Here is a 24773-nt window from a genome sequence, read left to right as displayed (position 1 = left end):
ACCAGGAGGCTGCCCAGAGAGTCATTCCAATGCGCTATGGCAACCTTCTCTGGCAGGCACTGAAAATAGGATCAGCATGTCCTAGGCCAACCAACATTGTGAGGGATGTGGAGAAAAGGTCAGAAAGAAAGATAGCCGGGTGGTGGTGGCGCACACCTTTAATCCCAGTCTTCAGGAGGCAGAGGCAGGCGGATCTCTGTGAGTTCGAGGCCAGCCTGGTCTACAAGAGCTAGTTCCAGGACAGGCTCTAAAGCTACAGAGAAACCCTGTCTTGGGAAAAAAAAAAAAAAAAAAAACAACCAAGAAGGAAAGGTCAGAAAGATCGACAAAAGCATTGACAATACTGGAGAGAGAATTGATAGGGAATTGCTCATATGGTCAATTCATTCCACAGTATTGATTAGCAACATGTGGACGAACCACGCTGATAGTTTTCTGATGGTACACAGGCACTGGAAAGAAGACACTTCCCAGGCGTGTGTCTTGGAAGACACACAGCTTGCACCAGTTGGGGGAAGTAGTATGGAAAGAAGAGTGTGGCTTTGCGGGCAGAAAACTGTCCTCAGTGCCAGGATGATGTGGGAAAGCCGCAGACCTCCAGGGGATGTTTTCAAGTCTCCGGTGTGCATCATTATCAATCACAGCCCTGGAACGCCTACTCTACACTAAATACTTTTTAGCTTTGTGAGTGCTAAAACTGTTGGTTGCATTATGACTCCTTTATAAGGAAAAAGAAATGAAAACCTACCTCTGTTGGCGCTCTTTTTCTCTTGTATACGTGTGTGTTTGAAATGGGGTCCTGCTATGATGCGTAAGCTAGCTATCTTCTAAGCTCTAAAAATTCTCTGTGTTAGCTTCCTGAGTATCTAGAATGACAGACATACGACACCTCATCTAACTTATCTGGTAAGTTTTTAGTGTCCAGAAAGTATTACTGATGTATGACATTTCCTAGGATGATGGGAATAAATGTCTCTTTATCCCAGCTCGGTCAGCAATGACAGACCAAAGAACCCCACTCAAGTACAGCTTGGTGAAACAGTCGATTTACTTGAAGCTATTTGTGGAGCATGAGTTAGAAGACACTTATTGGGAGCATGACCAACTTGTGGACGGCTGTACCACCACCACCATACACCACCGCCTCTGCCTCCTCCTCTAGTTCACAGCTTCCCTCTGGAAGAAGACATGTTTCATGCACTTTGGTGCTGCCTTGTGAGGGCTCCTGACTTCAACAAGAGAATAGACTGTCTCGTGAGGATCGTTACAAGTATTCTGATTTCAAGATGGCAATGCCTATGTCGTGCTAAAAAGAGAGTTCCTCAACATTCCACCTCTTCTCTGGCTTCTCTGACTTCACATTCTTTTTGTTTGTTTGTCTTTTATTTCTGTTTTTGTTTCTCGAGACAGGGTTTCTATGTGCAACAGCCCTAGCTGTCCTGGTACCAGCTCTTGTTGACCAGGCTGGCCTTGAACTCGTAGAGATCCGCCTGCCTCTACCTCCCGAGTGCTGGGATTAAAGGCGTGTGCCACCATTTCTGGGCCTGATTTTACATTCTTTTTGTTCTCTCTACCTCAATACTCCTTGAGCTTTTTTTTTTTTCCAGACCGAGAGTGATATAGATGTATTTTTTTCCTATTTAGTGAGGAACATTGGATTTTTATACCACTGCAATAGTCACTTACTCTTGGAACTTTGGTGATGAGTCTGTGTAGTAACCACTGTCTACTGCAAATTGCAGCTTCTCTGACCAAGGCAAACAGCAGCAGCAATCAATGACTGACACAAATGTTTAGAGGACAATTGTAGCCATCTAACAAAACAACAAATTTCCCACTAGCTCTGTGACTTCCTCAGCTACAGAGTTTTTCTCTCTGCTTACGGCACCAAATATGAGTTCCTTTAAATCCAGTGGGAAAGTATTTGGTTGCACCCATAACTATCATGCCGTTAGTGCACAAGCAGGTACATTTTAGCAAGCCTGCTGGTAATCCAGGATTCTGCCTGCGGGACATGATGTCTATTGTACTCATGAATTCACAGCACAAGATAAGTTGAGACTCCAGCAAGGAGAGAGGGGCTTCTGAAGCTCCACTCCTAGCTGAAGGACTACAGCCGCTGGCAGGCTGGTCATGCTCTGGTTCACCTTCCCGCGTTCATGTGCACACAGGCCTTACTACTTGGTTTCAGAGGGTTGTGCAGAAAAAGAAGAGGCCATGAAAGTCAGAGGGAGACATGCCCGGTGGCCCAGGAGCGGGAGAAGGAAATTGAGGAGGACAATATTGTGACTTGTTGTATACATGTATAAAGTTGTCAAGGAATAAATAAAATATTCTATAAGCCAGCCAGCATTCTGGCATGGAGGGGGAAAGGAGCTCACTAGTCCCTAACCTTGGCAGAGGAGCCATTAACAGCTGATGGTTTCTGGGGGAGGGAGAGTCAGTTTTCTTTAAGGGTGTGACTGTGCTCCAGTGAGCGGCTCTTCAGCGGTGAGTATATGGGCAATGTAGATTGGATTTGTTAGGACATATATGCAAAAGAGGACATAGTGAGGGGTAGAAGGTTGGGAGTGAACCTGGGAGAAGTTGGGATTATGATCAAAATAAACTGCATTCACGTATGAAATTTTCAAAGAATTAATTAAAATATGAATATAATAACTTTTATATAATAATTCTAATAAAAAAAGACGCCGCCATGCTCATCCTGGTGCACGGCTTCACCTGCGGGAAGATCGTCGGCAGCAAATGGGAAGCCTACCTGGGTCCGCTGCAGGCGGAGTACACCGAGGGGGATGCCCTGGGCCTGAAGCGCTACTGCTTCTGCCGCCCACGCTAGCTCACGTGGACCTGATTGACAAACTGCTAAACTATGCTCTGCTAGAGAAGTGACTGCGGGAGGGAGCTCAGCTGCCTCCTCTCCTGGCCTTGGGCAGTCTATCATGCTGAATTCAAGCTGAGGTGTTGGGGAGGCAGATGGGGTGCCTGGCTGTGGACCTGTGGCTAGATCCCCTCATCCCGGAAGGAAGGGGTCAATAAAGATCTTTGCAGACCCACACAAACACACACACAAAATTCTAATAAAAAACTTTCTTCTGTGTATGTCTTTTTCTATATCTCTATTCATTCAGGATGTTCCCTGCCTTTAAATTACTTGGAAAGGACTCAAGGCATGGCTCAGTGGGTAGAGGTGCTTTCTGCCAACCCTGAAAGCATGTGTGGGCACACACACACACACACACACACACACACACACACACACATATGCACAATAAGTAAATGTAACCTTTCATTTATTTATTTACTTATTTTGGGTTTTTTGTTGTTTTGGTTTGGTTTGGTTTTGGTTTTTTGAGACAGGATTTCTCTGTGTAGCTTTGGAGCCTGTCCTGGAACTCGCTCTGTAGACTAGGCTGGCCTCGAACTCACAGAGATCCACCTGCCTCTGCCTCCCAAGTGTTGTGATTAAAGGCATACACATTTATTTATTTTGATACAGAGTGTCACTACATAGCTCTGGCTGGCCTGGAACTCTGTGTAGACCAGATTGGTCAGGAACCCACAGAGGTCTACCTGCCTCTACATTTCTTTCTTTTTTTAATTGATTTTTTTGAACTCTACATTTTTCTCTGCTCCCCTCCCTGCCTCTCCCCTCCCCTTCAACCCTCTCCCAAGGTCCCCATGCTCCCAATTTACTTGGGAGATCTTGTCTTTTTCTACTTCCCATGTAGATTAGATCTATGTATGTCTCTCTTAGAGTCCTCATTGTTGTCTAGGTTCTCTGGGATTGTGATTTGTGGGCTGGTTTTCTTTGCTTTATATTTAAAAACCACTTATGAGTGAGAACATGTGATAATTGTCTTTCTGCTGTCTCTACATTTCAAGAGCTAGGGTTAAAGGTTTGAACTACAATACCTAGCAAATATATTTTTTTCAAAATATATTTATTTTATGTGTATGGATATTTCATCTGCATGTATGTTTGTGCACCATGTATAGGGCTGGTACATTTGGAAGTCAGAAGTGGGTGCCAGATTAACTGGAGTTACAGATGGTTGTGAGTCTTTTGGAAAAGTAGCCAGTTCTCTTAACCCATGAGCCATCTGTCTATCCCCTATAAATACAATTTTTAAGAATAGTCTTTAGGGCCAAGTGTGATGGAGCAGGCCTTTAACCTCAAACTTCGGAGGCAAATATCCATAGATTCAAGAGCAGCCTGGTTTCCATAGCAAGTTCCTGGACAGCCAGAGCTCCACAGAGAGACCCGGTTTCAGTGCTGCCTCTACCCCACCCCCACCCCAAATCCTTAGGGCTGTTGCAGGGTTTTCCTCAGCCACCTTGACGATCATCATCTGTGCCTTATCCAGCTGTAAAACTTCCAAGAATTTACATCAGTGACTGAGTTAGCTCCATGTGGTGATTCAGGCCTGTAAGAGCAACCCTTTGGAGGTTGAGGCAGAATTGCTGTGAGCTTGAGTCAGTCTGGGCTCCATGGTGACTCTGAGGCCTGCTTGAGCTTCCAAAACCATGCTTCAAAAGACAAACGAGAGTCTACCAACAGTCTTTACCCCAGGTGGAACTCAACCCCACAATCCCTGGCTTAGGAGGCCAGTGCCTTATCCATTAGGCTACTGGGGCAGTGGTGGTGCACACCTTTAATCCCAGCACACAGGAGGCAGAGGCAGATGGATCTCTGTGAGTTTGAGGCCAGCCTGGTCTACAAGAGCTAGTTCCAGGATAGCTAAACTATTACACAGAGAAATCCTGTCTACCAGCATCCTACAGCTTGTCTCATTTCTTCTCTTGATCCCTAAACTGCCCTCTCTATGGGCTGGAGAGATGGCTCAGTGATGAAGAGCAGTTACTGCTCTTGGTGAGGACCTGAAATCAGTTCCAGCACCATGTCAGGTAGCTCACAATCACCTGTAACTCCAGCTCCTGGGGTATCTAACACCTCTGACCTCCGTGGGCACCTGCATTCATGCACACATACCCACACTCAGAAACATACACATAATTAAATAGAATGTTTAGAAAAATAGATAAACTGCCCTTCCTAACTCCCATTTCACTGGATGCTTTGACAGCAGTTCTTGATAACCCTATAACATTCAACTCAGACACTCAAACTCGAAATTCCAGCTGTTTGTCACAGCTGATGAAAGTTTCCTGCTTTATCATTTCAACCAATCTATTGCAAACAATACCATCCAGGAGTGAAGCAGGCATATCTTGCTGTGTGTGAGCTGCTCTGTGAGCTAGCCCAGCTCACCTTTCCAGGCTCATCGCTGCCACACCCCGCAGGACGGACGAGCTGCACGAGCCACGGCTTTCTCGCCTCTTTACCTTTGCGATGGCTCTTTGACCTAGATCTGAACATCCCCGTTGATCCAAGACTCAGATCCATCTCTCAGAAACGCTTCTGGGCGCCACCAATTCCGTATTTTTAACGCACCTCTGTGTATTTCCTTCTTTGCTGAAACTGCTTCTGTGTCTTGATTAGTACTCCGAAAGCCCGAGCGGTTGGAGCAAACAATCCACCACTTGCATTCGGTGCCAGCTTTGCCATGTGACACTGAACCGGTGTTTAGCTAGCCAGCAAATAACTGAGAGTATACAAATGACAAAAAAGCATCACCCAACAAAGCTGTATTTTTTTTTTAATTTTTGTTTTTTACTTTATTATTTTCTTTCTTTTTGTTTTGTTTTTTGTTTGTTTGTTTGTTTTGAGACAGGATCTCATGTATTTCCCAGTCTAGCTTTGAACCCTTGGTCACCCGAGTGCTGGGATTACCAGCATATACCACCATAGTCAGTATCATTATTTTAAAGGTAGAGCAGGGAAAGAAAGAAAAAAAGTTTAGTGAGCTCCGTGATTGCCGAGGCCCCGGGACAGGGGACATTTGATCCGGAAGTTCCTGCTGAGGCTCTGCCAATCCCCAGCAAGACAAATGCTGAGAAGCAGCTTCCACTGAAAGACGCTGGCTGCCTATAACTACAACTGGCGTTTATGTTGCCTGTCAACACAAACACCAGAACAGAGGTAGATACTGACTGAGTCTTTAAGTAATGATTGATTCAGACAGCCAACAACCAAGAAGTAGCAATTTCACACACTGAGAAACAGGCCACCTTATACCTCATCTCCAGCCAGCAAGTTTGGGGGAAGTAGAGGGGGGACAGGACAAAGGCAGGCAGCCAAGCACTGGAGAACTCAGTCTTGCCCTGTGGCCGGGTGGTCAGTCTTGTGCCTGAGAGTCACCTTGTCGATGCAGCTCTCCTTATCTTCTCCTGTGCCTCCCCTTCTTTATCTCTCCCTGGCCGTCCCTCTGCACAGCTGGGTTTGGCCACATCCAAAGATGCCGAGTTTGATTAGTATCTGCTGGCTTCTGGCCTGCATTCCTTCCAGCATTTAGGTTAGGGATTAACTCAGAGCCAGCTAATCATAGCAGAGTGTGTGTGTGCGTGCCCATCCTTTCTACACCGTGGAATGCAAATGTGCCCCGTGTGTTCCCCTAAACCTTGCCATCCTCACTTGTACCCACAAGGGCACTAAAAGTCACATGAAAGCATGATGTGCCTACCTTCCTATCTGCCCTCATCTCTGCCTCTGGAGCCACCCTGAGTTTCAGGGACAGCAGGACCTGGCAAAGCAACTCTGGATTCCACTCCAGATGAAGGCCACTGGCCAGGAGAGTGAGGTCACACCCTAGAGCAGAAACAGTCATCTCTTGAAAACCAGCTTGTTCCTGCGAGCCACAAGAACTGCTCTGGACCAGTTGCAGGTCCAGAGCTAAGTCAGTCTCCAAAGAACACATCGGAACCTGGATGCTCTAATTCTGCACACTATTTGCCTTTTGCTCTGATTTATCTTCCAGCTGAGCCTAAAGTTCCTGTCAACACCATGGAGACAAAGCATGGGGTCACTAACCCCCTTTATCACCTCAGTGTGAGCACATTGAACATATCTCTTTTCTTTCTACCGTTAGGTGGCCTCTTTAGTGGACATATCAGGACAGATGACTGAAGCTAGCTTATTAGGGATGCTCAGTCTAAAATAAACTCCTAGACTGTTTACACCCATTCAGTACTGGGCATATTAATGATTCATTTTACTGTATGTGAATTCATCTACACATCCGTTTAACCATATCACAATCAGTTCCCCATTAACTACTCATTCCGTGGCCTCAGAACTATGTTCAGTTTGGCCCAACCTCTGTTGACATATTCTTTGTAAAATATATTTTATTAATTATTTGAAATTTTCCTATGCCCTTTGATCAAATTTACCTTCTACTCCTCCACCTAACTCCTCCCATATCCACCCCCACCTCCCTACTCCCTCTTTTCTCTTTTTTAAGATTTATTTAAACCAGGGCGGTAGTGGCGCACGCTTTTAATCCCAGCACTCAGGAGGCAGAGGCAGGCAGATCTCTGTGAATTCAAGGCCCCGTTGATCTACAAGAGCTATTTCCAAGACAGCTAGGGCTGTTACACAAAGAAACCCTGTCTCGAAAAATGAAACAAAGCAACAACAAAAAAAGATTTATTTACTTTTATGTGTAAGGTCTTTTACCTGCATGCATGTTTATGCAGCACTTCTGGGCGTGGCTCCTGCAGAAGCCAGAGAAAGGCTTCAGATCTCCTTGATCGCGAGTTCTGGATGGTTGTGAGCTGTTGTGTGGGGCTAGGAAACCGAACCAGGTCCCCTGGAAGCGCAACCAGTACTCTTAGCGCAGCCCCCACCCCTAATTATGGGTGCAGGGCCACTCACTGGAGTGTGGTTGACCCAGCAGAGACCCCATAAAAAGAAAACTGACTCTTCCTCCTCTGGGATTCACAAACTGTCAACAGCTGCTCAGTCAGGGGTGGAGCTCAGGAGCCTCCTCCCTCTTCCCTGCTGGAACATGGGCTAGCTTGATCTCGGTTGAGTTGTGTGCAAGCCTCTGTGAGCTCAGGGGCACAGTGGTCCTAGTGTGTCCAGAAGAAACTGGTTCACTCCAGTCCTCCCCCAACCTATGTGTTTTACAATTTTTCCATCCCCATGTTCACTTATTCTTTCCACAGCTTTTGGGCTATAGGGGAAAAAATTACAGCAATTTAAACATTTTGGGGCTTAAGGAAGGGTTATACCCCAGAGTTGCACTTTCTAGCCCAGGTTGGCCTTGAACTTAGTATGTAGTTGAGCAGTGTCTTGAGTATTATCATTTTGTCATTTGCGTTACCCTTCAAGAACTGGAGTTACAGATGTGTACCATGGTGCCTTGTGAGTGCACACACTCACACTTCTACCCACTAAGCTATCTCTCTGGCTCTAGGTTTTCTTATTTTACTCAATGCCAACGATTAAGTCCACAGCCTCAGTCACACGAGGCAAATGCTCTAACAGTGAGCTACATCCCTGCTTTGGGCTTCCCTTTCAATTCTATAACAGGCAGCACATCATATTTTGGTGAACTAAGCAGAGAAGGTTGCTTTTATAGACTAAGAAAGGCTGAAAAAGGGCTGGGTGGTGGTGGCGCACACCTTTAATCCCAACACTCAGGAGGCAGAGGCCGGTGGATCTCTGAGTTTGAGGCCAGCATGGTCTACAAGAGATAGTTCCAGGGTAGGCCTGAAAACTACAGAGAAACCTTGTCTCAAAAAACCAAAAAAGAAAAGGAGGGGGGAAAAAAGAAAAGAAAAAAGAAAGGTTGAAAAGGGCAAAACAAAAGGAGACGGAGTAGCTCACCCCAATAATCCCAGTTCCCAGAATCTGAGGACAGAGGGTTATCACGAGTTCATAGTCTAGTGCCACTACTTGGTGAGCTCCCAGATAATCTAAGCTATAGAGTAAGACTCTGACTTAAAAAAGTAGTTTTTGTTTTTTTTTTGTTTTTTTTTTTTAAAAAAAGGTAAAAAGTAAGAAGGCTGGAGAAATTGGTCCGTGGTTAAAAGCACAGGCTGCTCCCCAAAGGACCCAGGTTTAAGTCCTAGCACTCACGTGGCGGCTCACAGTTATTTGTAACTCCAGTCCAGGGTCCGATGCTGCCTTCTGGACTGCAGCACCAGGCATGCATTTGATGCAAATATACTCATACAGGCAAAACACTCACACACATGAAATAAAATAAACCTCTAGGCAGTGATGCCACTCTCCTTTAGTCCCAGAGGAGGCAGAGGCATGCAAATCTAGGTGAGTTCAAGGACAGCCTGGTCTACAAATCAAGTCCCAGGACAGTCAGAACTGTTACACAGAGAAACCCCTTCTAGAATAAAAATAAAAACAAACAAAAAGATGTATCTATTTTATTTTATTTTATTTTGAAAAAGGATCTCCTTATGTAGACCTGGCTGGCCTGGAATTCTCTATTTAAAGCAGACTGGCTTTGAACTCACAGAGATCCACCTGCCACTGCCTGCTTCCAAGGGCTGAGATTAGAGGCGTGTGCAACCACACCCTGTTTATTTTTGCCTTATGTGTAGATGTGTCTGGATGGATGTATATATGTTACAATGTACCAGTGTCCTAGAAGTCCTGAAGAAGGCTGCAGATACCCTGGGCCTGGAGTTAGACTGTTATGTTCCTGATGTAGGCCTCGGAACCACACCTGAGCCCTCTGTGAGAGCAGCAAGCACTCCTTAACTGTTGACCCATCTCTCCAGCCCCCTAAAGTTACATTCATTGTGACTAGGGATTTTATAATTAGGAGATGAATTAGCGTTAGGATGCCTCTTTCGTGTGTGCAGGAAAGCACAAGGAACGTTGACATTTTCCAGTTTGGAGAAATGAGCAACAATCTGTATTATCTCTGTATGTGTATGTATGTACATAGCCCAGGCTGGGCTCAAGATTCTGATCCTCCTGCCTCCACCTTCCCACTGCTGGGACTACAGGTGTGGACCACCACACCTGCTCAGGCTGTTATGACCTTCATCCTGATTTCCTGATTCCGCAAAGATCAGATAAACAGCTCAGTTTTGGTTGGGTAACCTGGAAGTGTATTATGAGTGACTCCATCCCGACTTTTAGTCTAGTCTGTGATGTCACTTGGAGTAAAACGGCAGCTTCCTATAGTGTTTATCTAAATGAGTGCTACTCTCCCTCGAGCACCACAGGGATTCAAGAAAGGCAAAGACCAAGAAGAGGAGTATGAACCAGAAGGTCAGGCTTCCTGGCTCACACCTCTAGTCCCAACACTAGGAAGGCAGCAATGGGTGGATCTCTGTGATTTCAAAATCAGTCCCATCTAAATAGGAAGTTTCAGGCCAGCCTTGAATGTACAGGGAGACTTTGTCTCAATATAATAAAATAATAATAATAATAATAATAATAATAATAATAATAATAATAATAAAACCAAGCATGAGCCAAGCCTAATGGTACAGGCCTGCAATCTCACCTAATTGGGAAGCTGAAAGAAGTTCCAAATTCAAGGCCAACATGGAAGAATTAATGAGATCCTAGCATGAATGAAACCCTCTGTTTAATCTCTTGTATGGAGACAGAAGAGGAAGGAAAATGAAAGAGAAGGGGGGAGGGAGGAGGGAGGAGGATGGGTGGAAGAGGAGGAAGGGGCAGGCTCACTCTGGCTTAACTTCTGATTTATTTCTCACAAATACCTACAAACAGTCTAGCCCCGCTGTCCTGCTGGAGTTCAGTCCCGCATAGTCTCCTACCATGTCGTCAGCAAGTGCCTACGCACCTTCAAAGCCTGACACGATGCTGTGTGTGTCTCAGTAGCATGCCCGCCACTGCAGCCAGGAAGCAAGGGCAGACATCTGACCCAAGGCCCCTTCTGAGTGTCCTTCCTTTATTTTCAGCTGAAGTTGTATGATGCAGGCTGAGCAGACCCAGAAGAGGAGAGGTATTCCTGTCTGACATTTTAACCTCCAAGCACGTGATCTATGACTATAGGCTAATCATTCCCAAAAATGTGTGTGTCATCTTTTCTTCTTAGATTAGGATCTTCAACTGCACATGCTCAAACATGTCCCCCAACCTGGAGTACGTTTCTAACTGAATAAGAACAAAATCTCTGCACTTCCTCTGTTAGGAGAGGGCGCTGCTTTGGGAAGAACACCTGTGCTCTCCTTGTGTACGGCAGGAAATCTTTCTCCACTCGTTGAAATCTTGGTTGTGTTTCTTTCGTTTTTGAACTCACCAAGATATGATCTACTACATTCAGCTCCAGTACTTACTTCAAAAGAATTCAGCTAGAGAGCTGCAGCCACTGGAGACGGACGGAGTAAGACTTCCATGAGTTAGTAACAGATGCATCTGACGGACAGGGAAAATTCTCTTGTTCTCTCTGCTTTCCCTGGGGTGGAGGAGGGCATACTTATGATACGGACTCTATTTAGCTCATTGACTGATTGGAACTTAAATAAAAAAGATTTTTATTATTTTTAATTACACATGGGTGTGTATATCTGCATGAGTATGTACACTTATACATGAGTGTGGGTGGGTGCCGTTGGAAGCCAGAAGCCTTGGATCCCCTCGTGCTTGGATCCACCTGACGTGTCTAGAAAGAGAAAGAATGGAGGTCTCTAAGAACCTCTTGATGGCTGGGGACCTGGAGAACTCCTTCTCCCCAAGGCTTTAGAACTTGTCAGTCCACATTCTTTTCCTTGACAAGGTCTCACCAAGTAGCCCAGGCTGGGACTGTGAGAATGAAATCCCAATCTCTGGTTTCTGGCTCTGGCGTGCGGGATTGACAGGGGCCACCGTCGGATCCAGGGTGTAACATTTTTCTAATGTCAGGCCTCACTCATGTCTGAACAAATGAAAGCGACGATCAAAAGACGCAACCGTACTCAGGCTAACAAGCTACGGGTCCCCAGGTGGAACTATAAACTACCCCTTAATTAACATTCTTGCTAATTACTCTTTTCCGAGAGCAATTTTTGAAGTCACTCGCACTGCTAATCACACAGCAGCTAAAACCTACTCCTAAAACCTAATTTTTTCTCACAGCTCCACGTGGGCTCACAATTCTGCTCAGTCACTTTTCAACTGTATCTTCATCAGTGTTAAGCTGCCGCAGGCACCATAATTTTATAAGGCCGTCATCAAAGTCAGGCACAGTGATCCCCTCTGCAATCCTAGTCATTGCGAGGCAGGGGCAGACTCACTTCAAGTCTGAGGTCAGAATTAGACCACCTCTTCTCCCTTTCTCTTTCTCTCTCTTCCACACACACAAAGAAAATAAAGATCCCATTACATAACTTTATTTTGTTTTCTTTTATTGTTTGAGACAGGGTCTCATTATATAGCCCTGACTGTCCCGGAACTCACCATGAGATCAGGTTGGCTTCAACCTCACAGAGACCTACTACCTACCTGTGTCTGCCTCCCGAGTACTGGGATTAAAGGCATGCGTCACCACCACCTGGCATATTGTAATTTTTAATCATACTGTTTGGGCTTTTTGTTTTGTTTTGTTTTTTGTTTGTTTGGTTTTGGTTTTTTGAGACAGGGTTTCTCTGTAGCTTTGGATCTCTCTCTCTCTCTCTCTCTCTCTCTCTCTCTCTCTCTTTCTTTCTTCCTCTTTCTTTTTTTATAGACAGGGTTTCTCTGTGTAACAGCCCTAGCTGTCCTAGAACTCACTCTGTAGACCAGACTGGCCTCGAACTCACAAAGATCCTTCTGCCTCTTCCTCCTGAGTGCTAGACACCACCATCTGGCCAATGTGTTTTCAACTAGAGGTGGCCAGCAAGCCCTAGCACCCCTCCTGTCTCTGCCCCCAACAGAGCTGGGGTTACCAGAATGTGCCAGACCATCATGACTTGCCACATGGATACTGGGAACACTCTTTAACACCAGACTCCATGAATAGCTTTCATTAAAATTCAAATCCCAGCACTTGGGAGGCAGAGGCAGGCAGATCTCTGTATGTTTGAGACCAGCCTGGTCTACAGAGTGAGTTCCAGGATAGCCAGGACTGTTACTCAGAGGAAACCTGTCTCCAAAAAACAAAACAAGCAAACAAACAATAAAAAAAAAAAAAAAGAAAGCAGGCTGAGTAAGCCACGGAGAACAGACCAGTAAGCCGAGCTCCTCCGTGGCTTCTGTTTCTAGTTTCTGCCTTGAGTTCCAGCTTTGGTTACATAAGCCAAGCCCTTTATTCAGTTGCTTTGTTCTCGGCCTTTCCATAGCAACAGAGAATGAACTAAGACACACGTGAAGCCGAAACACACATGAGGAGGTCGGGACAACTTGGTGGAGTTCTCGCCTCCCGTGTTTCCGTGTGTTCTAGGGATCAAACGCTGGTTGTCAGACTTTCACAGCAAACTCCTTTTACCCAGTTGAGCCATCTGCTCAGATTGTTTTCATTTACTTAGAAGATCTCATTTAGCCCGGGCTAAACCCGAACCGCTCTGAAGACCAAGGTCCTGCCTCCAACCGCCACCTCCCACAGCGCTATGATTGCGAGCCTTTGATGTGTGACAACACCCAGATAGATTTAAATTTTGGATTTAAGTTGAAATTGAGTCTTAGAATAGAGCAGCCAGGATCTGTAAAGACGCCGGCACCAGGGCTCCACCCACACTGGCTGTTTGCAGAGGTCATCTGCTTTTTTGCTGTTGCTTTATCAGACAGGAGCTTCCTGTGAAGTCCAGGCAGGCCCAGTTTCTGCCCGAGTGCTGGGATTACAGACTTGTGCTACTATGCCTGGCTTCACTGTTGGGTTTTTGTGGGGGAAGAAAGTAAATTGGGGTGTGGGTTCTGGGGCCTGAACCCGGGACCTTAAATACGCTACACAAATATTCTGCCAATCATTTGAGACTTTTTTTCAAAAATGTTATATGAGTATATGATAAGAAGTCTCTAATATTTTTGCAAATTTTTGTAAATCTAAAATTATTAAGAAATATCTTTTTGTTACTCGACACTTTCTGATTTGTTTGGCAGTGTAGGGAGGACAGGTGGCAGTGGGTACAGCTTCTTTCTCTAATAATGTGGAAGCCCCGAGAAATCCCACCATCTTTTAAAAAAAGGGGGGGTGTGTGTGAGTGAAAACAGGGCCTTTCTATTATATAACTCTGGCTTTCCTGGAATTCAGTCTGTAAACCAGGCTGGTTTCCAGCTCAGAGATCCACCTACTTCTGCCTCCCGAGTGCTGGGATTAAAGGTCAGCACACAGGACCTCTGCCATCTTTTTATTAGTGGAATTAACAGTATAGACACTAGGAAGTTATTCAAGAAACTATCCTAAGTATAAAACTGAGAATCAATATCAGTTTCCACATAAAAGTCAGTTTTAATTTCATTTGTTTGTTTCTTTGTTTATGGGTTTTTTTTTTTCAAGACAGGTTTTCTGTGTGTAGCCCTGCCTGTCCTGGAACTCGCTTTGTAGATTAGACTGGCCTCAAACTCACAAAGATGTGCCTGCCTCTGCCTCTCAAGTGCTGGGATTAGAGGTGTGTGCAATCACCACCCAGCTAATTTTATTTATTGATACCAAAGTTGCATTTTTAGATTGACCTGTAACATGGACTATTAAAGATAATACAGGGCTGGGCAGTAGGAGAGCACACCTTTAATCTCAGCACTCTGGAGGCAGGGTGATCTCTGTGAGTTTGAGGCCAGCCTGGTCTACAGATGGAGTTCCAGAACAACCAGCACTGCCCAGAGAAACCCTGTTTCAAAACAAAACAAAAAGACAAGACAGGAAGCTGGTTGTAAGGGTGAAGGCCTTTAGTCCAGTACTTGGTAGTCAGAGACTGCTGGTCTGCGTTTCTAGTACCAGGCCATCCAGGGCTACATAGTGAGACCCTGTCTCACAAATAGATAAACAAAATAAAATAAAACAGGGCTGTAGAGGGAGCTTAATTGGAAGAGTCCTTACCTAGCATGCTTGAAGCTGTGGGTTGATCTCTGGCCCTGTATATAACTGAGTGTGGTGGTACTTGCCAGTAATCCCAGCACTTGGGAAGCAGAAGTACAAGGACCATGAATTCAAGGTGGTTTTCTTTTGGTACATAGTTTGAGGTCAATCTGGACTACATGAGACCCTGTCATATATATATATATATATATATATATATATATATATATATATATATATACATATGCTTAATAAACATATACTTATTCATAAGTGCAGAAGTAAATAGGGTGTAGACGTGTAGAAGTAGCAGCTCAGTTGGCGCTTTCCCTACATGAAACTGTGGCTTGACTCCCACCACTGCACAACAGTTGGAGGTAAGAGGATCATTTCAGGATCATCTCTGACTATCCCACACTTTCTCCATACACCCAACTGGCCTTAACTCAGAGATCCCCGCCTCTGCTTCCTGAACGCTGGGTTAAAGGTGTCTACCACCAAACCCAGTGTAGCAGAAATTGTCTCCTAAATTTACAAATTTTAGGTTATATGAGACTTGGATATTTTGGCCGTTGTTGACACTAAGCGTTTGACAAATTCTTTTTTTTATAAACTTTAAATATTACCAAAAGAGCAGGGGGTGGCTTTAAACTCATAAACATCCACCTGCCTTTCCCTCCCTAAAACTTAAGTTTTGTTTTTAGGATCACATCTCAAGTAGCCTGGGTGGCTTTGAATTCTCTCTGTAGCCCAGGATGATCTTGATTTCTTGATCCTTTCGCCTCTACTCTTTTCTTTTTTGATTTTTGAGTTTTATTTTTACATGTATAGGTGTTTTGTCTGTGTGTGTGTGTGTGTGTGTGTACCATATGTTTGTGCAGTGCCCCTGTGGGCTGGAAGAAGGCATTGGATTCCCTTGGGACTGAAGTTGCATGTGCTAGGAACTGGACCCTGGTCCTCTGCAAGAGCAGCAAGCGCTCTTAACCACTAAAGCTATCTCTCCAGCCCCGGCCCCCACTCTTGAGTGCTGAGATTACAAGCATGTACCACCAACTTTATTTTTGTTTAATTTTGCTTATTTATATATGTATATGTATGTTCATCACATGCATTCAGTACCTGAAGAGACCAGAGGAGGGTATTGACTCTCCTGAAACTCATAGGTGGTTGTGAGCTGCCATGTGGGTGCCGGGAATTGAACCCACGCTCTCTTCAAGTGAGTGCTCAGAACCGTTGTCTCTCCAGTCCCCTATTTATTTACTCTTGCAGTACCGGGGAATGAGCCGGGCCTTTCACATGCTAAGCAAGTACTGTCCCACTAAACTATATCCTCAGTCTTCTTCTACTTTTATTTTCTTATTTGTATCTCTTTATTTATTTTAAGGTTTCTGAGACAGGGATGCACTCTGTAGTACAAGCTGGCCTTAAATTTGTAGCCTTTCGAACTCAGCATCTCGAGTAACTAGGATTAGGATAGGAGCCACTAGACGTGAAGCAGACCCCAGTTTGTAACTGGAAAGCTACAGCTGCTGCTTGGGAAATCATGTCTACCTGCCATGGAAAAGTTGAGTTTACCCAACAGAGCATGAATACCTTGTACCAACAGGAAGCATTTTAGGCTTTTCTGTGTGGTGACACTCCGTGGGCAGCAACCCTGCTGATGTTACTGGAAAGGCTAAGGAATGAGCAAGCACAGAGCCCATTCTGAAGGTCCTAAGGACTTGATTTTCTCTCCCCTCCCCCACCCATTCCTCTTCTTTCTTCTTCAAGGTCTCAGGTAGCTCAATCTGGCCTTGAACTTGTAGGTAGTCGAGGACAACCTTGGACTCGGAAGCCTCCCTCCTCTATTTCCCAAGTGCTTGGATATAGCACTGAAGAAGCCAAGGCAAGAGGATTACTCCAGCACCAACACAGAGCCCCACTTCTACCAGGCAGGGTGCTTACAGACACAGGAGAAGAAGAAGCTCCAGGTCATCTGCAGCTACATAGTGAGTAAGTTTGAGGACAACTTGGGCTGCATGAGACTCCATCTCAAAAATTAAAATTAGCTGGGCCTGGTGGCACGCCTTTAATCCCAGCACTGGAGAGACAGAGGCAGGTGGATCTCTGAGTTAGAGACCAGCCTGGTCTACAGAGTGACTTCCAGGACAGTCAAAGATACATAGAGAAAACCCTGTCTCAGAAAACAAACAAAACAAAACAAAAAATTTAAATTAACGATAGAAAAAAAAAAAAAGGAAGAGGAATGGGGGAGGGGAAAGAATATCTACAATTGCAGTACAGGACAGATTGGCAGGAATGTGTGGCGAACTTTGCATTGTCTCAAACCTGCTTCTCCCAATTCATCAGCTTCCTGCCTAGAGACAGAGAACTGATGGGAGCAGGAATGGATTACACCAAGCATGGTGCTATACACCTATAGACCTGTAATCTCCATACCTGGTAGGCAGAGGCAGGAGGACCACGGTTCAGGATAACCTGGACTACTTAGTTGAACCCTGTTGCAAAAAAAAAAAAAAAAAAAAAAAAAAAACCAAACAAACAGAAAGAGAGATCAATGCGGGTGAGAGTCTGTTCCTGTTCCTGGTATGTACTTGCCTCTCTGTACTTGTGGATTTTGCTGCCTGACCCCCTGACCCATGTTTGCAAAGACCAAATGATTTAGAGTGAGCAATTCAGGGCTGGGGATGCAGCTGAACTGTGGGGTACATGTTGAGCATGCCCAAGACCCTGGGTGCTATCTGTAAGAAAGAGAAAGTGAAAAACTGATTCCTGGCTTCAGGAGAAACCTGGCTCCTTGCTTAATACACACACACACACACACACACCTCACACACAGGCCTCACACACAGGCCTGGTGACGTCTGCCTGAGTCAACACCCCTGCCTGAGCTTCAGCCAAAGCGTCTTCCAACCCCTTCCCCCTGCACAGCCCCTCCATCCCCAGGAGCAGATCATACGGGAACTTCCCAGTGCCTGCTCTTCTCCTGTAGAGGCTCTTTTTTCCAGATCATTTTGGATTAAGCCCAGTGTGTGGGTTTGAAGGCCCATGTAGTTCACTGCCACCCCCATCCCTAACCCCCCCCCCCCCGATGGTGTTCGGAAATAAAGCAGTAAAAGACAAAACTCTTAGAAGTTGGATAATGGCTGTATTATATATTTTGTTAATTTCAGTGTTGAGGACAAAACCTAGGGCCTTGTAGTTGTTAGGCAAGCCCTCTACTCCTGAGCAACACACCCAGCTCTTTTACTTATTCTGTTTTTGAGACAGGGTCTCATGTAGTCCAGGATGGCCTAAAACTCACCATGTAGCTCAGGCTTGCCTTGAACTCCTGAGCTTACTGCCTTTACCTCCCAGTGCTGGGGTTCCGGGCTTGTACCTCTGTGTTCATTTCTCTTTGGAAGAAAATTACATGTGTTTGCTTGAGAGCTTTTTCCATTTTACATCCCCACACCCACAAGGCCCAGCTGCTCTCCGAAGTCTGTCACTGGCAGTATCTTTCCGAAGACTTGTAAGGGACTCGATGATTTCATCATCTCCACTTGTGAAAGATGTCCACGAGAATGAGAGACCTGGTTCTGTTGTTGTTTCTTCTGTCAACTGTTTAAGACATAGTTCTTTTCCTTTCTTGTTCTTCGTTTCTCCTACGCCATCCACACCAAGCCACGTGTCCTCTATGTAGTTGGCTACTTTCCTCTTCTGTTCCCAGCATTTTCCTGCCCTTCTGTTTGTCTTTGTTTTAGGCAGCCTGGTGTCTAGGGAGGTCTCCATAACGTGTGTGAATTCCACTAATCGGAAATGAGTCTTTTGCCATGCCTGGTAGGTGCATAGCCGTTATTTCTCCCTGACCTGTGTCACAGATCAAAGAATTTAAGAATAGCCTGGCTACAGCGTTCACTGTTCTTCTGTGACCAAAACTTGCCAATGAAGTGACCATGAGAACCAGCATCCCACAGGGATTTAGGGGGGAGTTTTTCACATACACGCTCTCCAAGTTTGTTTTAAGTTGCTGTAATAAAGACCATGACCAAAGCCAGGCATGGTGGCACACACAAGCCTTTAATCCTAGCACTCTGAAGGCAGAGCCAGGCGGATCTCTGTGAGTCTCAGGCCAGTCTCAGCTACAAAATCAGTTCCAGTCAACCAGTTACACAGAGAAATCCTGTCTCGAAAAACAAAACAAAAGCAAACAGAAAAGACCATGACCAAAAGCAACTTGAGGGGGAAATAGTTTATTTGACCCACATGCTTCATCTGTAGGCCGTCACTGAGGGAAGTCAGGATAAGAACTGAGGCAGAGGCAATGGAGGAATGCTTCTTACTGGTGTGTTTCCTGTGGGTTACTCGGTTTGCTTTTTTTATACCACATGGCCCAATGATGGCAATGCCCACAGCGGGCTGGGCCCTCCCCCATTTATTATTAAGAAAATGCCCACAAAGACTTACCTATAGGCCAGTCTGATCTGATGGAGACATTTGTTGGGACCGTTTGGAGTCCTGGCCTCCAGCTGCTCTTCCCCGCTAGTGACCTTTCCTTGCCCTTCTGATTTGAGCTTCTAAAAGCTGTGTCAAAGTTGTTTGCCAACTCTGCTTCCTGAGCACGCATTGCCCTGGCCTTGATTGAGGATCAGGCGATGAGGTTTTCACCTGTTGGCCCACCTGACTGTGTTGGGTATAAAAACCTCAGTGGTGCTGTTCAATAAAGGGCTTCTTTTACCAGCAACTAGAGAGGTGTATGTGTGTTTAATCCTGACGTCCTTTGCTTGGTTTCGGTTCCAGGCCGTGCAGGCGCGGCAGACATTTTCTCAGCTAGGGTTTCCCTTTCCCAGAGAACTCTACCTATTGAAAAAACAACCAACCAACCAACCACACACACACACACACACACACACACACACACACACACACACTCACACACTGAACAACCTTTGTGTGGACGTCAGAGGACCACCAGACCACTTGTGGGATTGGTTCTCTCCTACTTCGCGCTTCCCAGGAGCGAACTCAGGTTGTCAGGTTTGACAACCAGTGTCTTAACCCGCTGAGCCATCTCACCTTGCCCACTTTTTATCTGTTTCTGAGTAAGAAGAGTCTCGAGTGGCCCAGGCTGGCCTCAGATTCACAGAGATCTATCCACTTTTGCTTTTTGAGTACTGGTATTAAATGTGTGCACCATGCCTGATCCGGTTCTGTAGCCAGGTTGGCTTAAAATGCAATGTAAACCTACTGCATTAGGATCCTAAGTTATAGGACTGTCACAGGGGTATGCCATCATACCCAGCTTGTCAGTGGTCTTATATCTATTTATTTATTATTTTATGTGTGTAAGTTTTTGCCTGTGTGTGTGTGTCTGTACACCACATGCATGCCTGGTGACTGTGAAGGCCAGAAGAGACGCTTCAAATTGGAGTTAAAATAAGTTGTGAGCCGCCCTGTGGATGCTGGAAATTAAATCCAGTCCTCTAGAAGAGCAGCTAGTTCATCTCCCCATATTTTCAAATAGAATAACTGAACTGAAAGCTCCTCTTTGACTGTTAGTTTCTGGATCATACAGAATCATTTGTTCGCAATGACATTTCAATAAATTTTGCATACTTATTGGAAAATACTTTTTTTAAAAATTAAACTGTTACCTTTGACACTTTTCTTTCTCATCAATATCTACTTCATGTTTCTCTATTTTCAGTACTGAGGATTAAACATCAGGATTCTTTTTTAAATACTAGATTTTCGTTATGACTTTGTACTTCATACAAAATATCTTGTCAGCAGTCTTTAAGAACGTGTTGATGAGTGAGGTAACAATTAGCACAGGTCCTCACTCACAGGTGGTTTTTAAACATAAAGCAAAGAAAGCCAGCCTACAAACCACAATCCCAGAGAACTCAGACAACAATGAGGACACTAAGAGAGACTTTCATAGATCTAATCTACATGGGAAGTAGGAAAAGACAAGATCTCCTGAGTAAATTCCTGAGCATGGGGACCTTGGGGGAGGGCTGAAGGGAGGAGGGGAGAGGCAGGGAGGGGAGCAGAGAAAAATGTAGAGCTCAATAAAAAAAAAAAAAAACCCAATAAATAAATAAAAAAAAGAACATGATGATCTCCTAATTCTTTGTTGCTGCTGTTTGAGGGTGTGGGGCTCTCCATCGCCCTGCCCTGGCTGTCCTAGAACTCACTAGGTAGACGGGTATGAACTCGGAACTCACAGCAATCCTCCTGCCTCTGCCTCCCGAGTGCTGGGATTAAAGGTGTGCCCCACCACCACCTGGCAGGATCCTGACTCTTTGAGGGTGTGTTATTAGAAAAAAATGCTCAAAGAGCATCACCACAATAATACCCAGCTGGGACCTGGTTTTCCGGTGTTATGTGTGCAAAGTTTAGGCGTTTTTAAACCAAGTCTGGAAAGTTCCTTTGGCAGCAGGGAAAGCTTGCTAATTGATATAAGGAAGCAGATGGCACTAGAAAGACAGTAGCGACTAAAAAGATGTCGTACTTAGAAAGGAAAAGATAAAGGACATTTAGTCACCGAGAGCACAAATGCGCGACAAGATTTTAGAAGTAAGGATAACTGGTTGTTTTTTGGTTTTGGTCTTGGTTTTTCAACCAATGGCATGCCCCTACTATAATCCTAGAACTCAGGATCCTAATGCAGTTTGGAGCCTGTCCTGAAACTCTCTCTGTAGACCAGGCCAGCCTCGAACTCACAGAGCTCCACCTGTATCTATCTGCCTCCTGAGTGCTGGGATTAAAGGTGTGCGCCACCACCGCCCACTTGCAGGCAGATCTCTGAGTTCGAGGCCAGCCTGGTCTACAAGAGCTAGTTTCAGGACAAACTCTAGAAACTACAGGGAAACCCTGTCTCGAAAAACCAAAAAAAAAAAAAAAATGGCACATTGCTATGGTTTGATGTTAATGTTCACCCCCAGTTTCATATATTGGAGCCTAATAACCGTGTACTGTTACTAAAAGGTAGGACATTTGAGAAGTGATTAAGTCTTGTGGGGGGTGTACTCTGATACCTATGGGGCAACTGTCCGCAGCCACTGTGACAAAAATGCCAAGATACATTTATTTATTTACTTTTCAGAAAGTCTGTTTCAAGAGGACTAATTATAAATTACTGAGCCCAAGGCATTTTGTTATAGCAACCAGAGCAGACTGAAAATTAAGCTGTCTGAGATATAACTTAATGACCACACTTAATATAACTTCATACTGCCTTGCATGCTTAAGGCCCTATGGGTTTGCTGGTGCATATCTGTAATCTCGGTATTCAGGACATAGCAAGTCCCAAGCCAGTGCTCCACATTGAGGCTCTATATGAGGAGGGCAGGCACATAGAGAGAGCTTTCCAATGTTTTACTGGGACTGAGTGCACAGCATTTTAGTGTAGGGGTATAGCCTGTGCTTTGGATGCTTGAGTTCAATTTCTAGTTCTAAAAGAAACAAAATAATTGTTATGCACTTGCTTCAAGCCAGGGGCTGAGCTAAGAGTTTTCTTCTTTTTTTCAAATACCTATTTTTATTTAATGTGTGTGGATGTTTTACCTGTGTACCATATGTGTGCAATGCCCTCAGAGGCTAGAAGAAGGTGTCAGAACACAAGGAACTCGAGTTTCAGGTGGATATATTTCTATGTGGTCGCTAGGAATTTATCTTGAGTCCTCTGGAAGAGCACCCAAAACTCTTAACCACTGAGCCATCTCTCCAGCCTCATGCTAAGAGTTTTCTATTGGCTGTATAATTTAATCCTCACCACAAACTGATAAGGGGAATATTGTTCCTTCCCTTCCTCCCTCCCTCCCTCCCAGTATCTTGCTATGTAGCCTAGTTTTTCCTAAAAGTGTTCTCTCTACTCCCATCTCTGAACCCTGGAAGTGCTGGAATTTAGGCACATACCATCACACTAAGCTAAATGTTTCTTGTTTTTGGGTTTTTGGAAAGAGCACTGTGCCAGGTTTATGTGGAGCTGGCGATCCAGGGCTTAACATAGGCAGGCAAGCATGCTACAGACTGAGCCATATCCCAGCCTCTTTAATTAAAAAAATCGTGTGTGGGAGGACATGAAGGGCCCCAGCACGCATATGGAGGTCAGAGGACAACTTGCAGGCGTCGGTTGGTTCTCACCTTCCATCACTTTGATTCCAGGGATGGACCACATGTTGTGAAGCCTGGCACAGCAAAAGCCCTCTCTTGCCAGAATACCTCACTATGGGTCGCCAAACTTTCCTTCAACTGCAAGAAAGAATGTGAGAAGCCGGTTGTGATGCCGGGTGGTGGTGGCACACACCTTTCATCACAACACTCAGGAGGCAGAGGCAGGTGGATCTCTCTGAGTTTGAGACCAACCCAGGTTATATAGTGGGAACATGTCCCTGTCTTCAAACAAGAAAGTGATAGTTCACTGTACATCCTCTGACAATTGTCTACTGTGTTTTTATATTACCAGTCATTTTTAAATGTTTATAATTAAAAAGATACCAATGAGTTTTTCTGGACTGATTCACAAAGCATGTAGATTGAGAGCAGACTTTCTTCAGAAAATCTATAGGCACATGTCTTCGTAGCCAAGCATGTGTACAATGTCATTCTTATGTCGTGACACATTAGAACTGTGAGGTAGATACTAAAGTATGAATAAGGAACCATCTCTTTTTTCTTCTTATTTCTTTTCTTTCTTTTTTTTTTTTTATTTTTTGATTTTTCGAGACAGGGTTTCTCTGTAGCATTGGAGCCTGTCCTGGAACTAGCTCTTGTAGACTAGGCTGGCCTCGAACTCACAGAGATCCACCTGCCTCTGCCTCCCATGTACTGGGATTAAAGGTGTGCGCCACCACTACATGGCTGGAGCCATCTGTTTTGAGAGATGAATTCGAGAGATTCACAACTGCCAGTTGTCACAAAGTCTGTGAACAAAGGAGTATGTAGACTCGATCCCTAATATCAGATTCCAGGAACACCGCTAGTTACCTTGTGCCAGGCCACATCTGAATTCTACTTCTTCTTTGTTAGACCCCAATAATCCCCCCCAAGATAGATAAGATGCATTAAATGAAAATAACAAGGTATTATATTGTATTTTACTGTTTTGCATAAAAATAGAAAAAAATTGGAAAACAATGTACATGCTTATGCATAAACTGTCGTGGTGTATCCATTGCTTCAGGGAAAGACCTGAAGAAAAGAAAAACACACACAGAAAGCTGGGGATTGGGTGTCTGGGCTCCCTGATGGAGAAGCTGCAGCAACCAGCAACCAGGAAGCTCTGCGTGTTTGTTACAAAGAGTTGGACAGGACGGTGGCATGATTGCATACAGTTGAACAAAGAGGCGGCTTATTCACACAGAGAAAGAAGGCAGAGTTTATGGTGTACAGCTGGACCAAGGAGACAGGTTTAGCTAATCTGAGTAGGAACAGTCTCTGTGGGGAAGAGTCTCCAGGCTGTAAATATGGAGGAGGTAAAAAAGCTTTGCTGGACATCTTTTTTTTTTTTTTTTAACTGTGTCCCCCAGGAAGGCTTTGTCATCTCTGTGTGCCTGGGGCTATGGGTCCTTATATGGTTGCCCTGCTACGTCATGCATAAACATCCACTCAGGACTTCACTCAGGCAGAGCTTCCTCTGCTCCCGACACTGTGGCTTTTAACTGCTACACCTAAAAAAATGTTGATAGTGAGCCTACATTATAGACTGAAAAATTGGCCATTTTAGTTGGATTATCACTTCAAAACATTATTTCATTGCCCTTGTGTGTGTGTGGTTTGTTTCTATGTAGGATTGCACTATGTAACTTGCTATACAGAACAAGTTGGATCACAGAGATCCAGCTGCCTTTGCCCCTGCATGCTAGGATTAAAGTCATGTGTCACCACTTCCTGGTCTAATCCTGCTCTCCCCCCCTTTTCCTTTTTAAATAATGTATTCTTATTTTATGTGCATTGGTATTTTGCCTGCAT

General features: G+C 44.8%; 1 pseudogene; it reads left to right on the top strand.

Annotated features, from left to right (window-relative positions):
* Positions 1-2698: 2698 nt before the first annotated feature.
* Positions 2699-2892, top strand: LOC119808773 (annotated as a pseudogene).
* Positions 2893-24773: the final 21881 nt, after the last annotated feature.

The sequence above is a fragment of the Arvicola amphibius genome, chromosome 3 (assembly GCF_903992535.2).
Source record: "Arvicola amphibius chromosome 3, mArvAmp1.2, whole genome shotgun sequence".
NCBI classification, from domain to species: domain Eukaryota; kingdom Metazoa; phylum Chordata; class Mammalia; order Rodentia; family Cricetidae; genus Arvicola; species Arvicola amphibius.
The sequence above is the reverse complement of the archived record's forward strand: the minus strand, read 5'-3'. Positions and strand labels throughout refer to the sequence as shown.